Here is a 1,347-nt window from a genome sequence, read left to right as displayed (position 1 = left end):
GTATTCCTGTGGTATGTATCTCGTCTCATCAACTATTCGGCGACGCAAATCATCAGGATTGTTAGGTTTGGTGATGTAGACCTTACTTTTTAAATATCCCCAAAAGAAATAGTCAAGAGGCGCCAAATCAGGTGACCGAGGTGGCCACTCGATTGGACCTCTCCTTCCTATCCATCCATTGGGGAAAAATTCGTCCAAACATCGTCGTACTTGTAAAGCGTAGTGAGCCGGTGCCCCATCCTGTTGGAACCAAACATCGTTAAGGTTTGGATCAGCGATAGTTTGTATTGCCGGCACAATCTCATCTCGAAGCATATTATCATATTTTTGAGCTGTGAGGTTGCCGTCATTAAAGAAAGGCCCAAGTATACTTTGTGACGTGGCAGCCGTGGAGGCGCCCGTCTCAAAAACCCCGTACCGATTAGTGTAGAGAATGTTTATCGCGTGCCGTGTCGCTAACGGTTTTCGAGACCTTGCCGAATATCGCGTTCCGTCGGATTGTTTGTTGTGCAAAATTTAGAACAAAGCGAAGAAGCGATTTTTGCGAGCAGAGCAGATGCGAAGGTCAGCGCGTCCCGAATTTTGTGCCCCTCGACGCCCCTTGCCGGTCACCAGGACGAGGAGCGGAGGACATCGAGGGAGGATGCAGAGGACGACAACGAGCGAAGCTCTGCTCAGGTGAATCGCACTCTCGTGCTTCGGTGATGCCGAATTATTATCGCAAATTATCGGACGCTCAGCAATAGAGAATATTCTATTGCTGAGAAATTATCGTAGTCATAATACAGTATCGCGTTTAGACGGATCAGATATTGTAGCGAATTCTCTCTAATGAGCGGAGAGAATGACGCTCACCGGATCGACCTCGCACGAGGTCCAGCGGCGTGAGGAAAAGGAGGCGAAATTGATTCAGATCGGAGTGGTTCAACTTGATTTTATTAACTTGATTTTAACACTCGATAATTTTACGCCGCGGTTGTCTCGAATTGATCAGGTGGTGGAGCGGAAATCTTCTTTCAGAGTCTAATTTCGGTCACACAACAACGACGGAAATCTTGTTGAGCATCCAACGGATGCCCGGCCGACGGAGATCTTGACGCGGACGACGGAGATCTTGACTCGCGGTGACCCCTGACTCTGTCCCGAAATTATCTTCGAGATTCCGCGGCACATTAACGCAAGACGATACAAACACGAAATTACAACTTCAAGCGCGCGCGAAGTTACTCGAACGTACAGAACAAGTATGAAAAGGCACACAGCCAAGGCAGACACCGATCGCAACGGCCAACGGCTATGAGAGCGGAGCAATCCGATCCGGAGCTGCGCGAGAGCGCGGTCGCCGAC

The sequence above is a fragment of the Odontomachus brunneus genome, unplaced genomic scaffold (assembly GCF_010583005.1).
Source record: "Odontomachus brunneus isolate Ranch 3 - 2012 unplaced genomic scaffold, Obru_v1 Obru_scaffold_170, whole genome shotgun sequence".
NCBI lineage: Eukaryota > Metazoa > Arthropoda > Insecta > Hymenoptera > Formicidae > Odontomachus > Odontomachus brunneus.
This window is presented reverse-complemented; position numbering follows the sequence as displayed.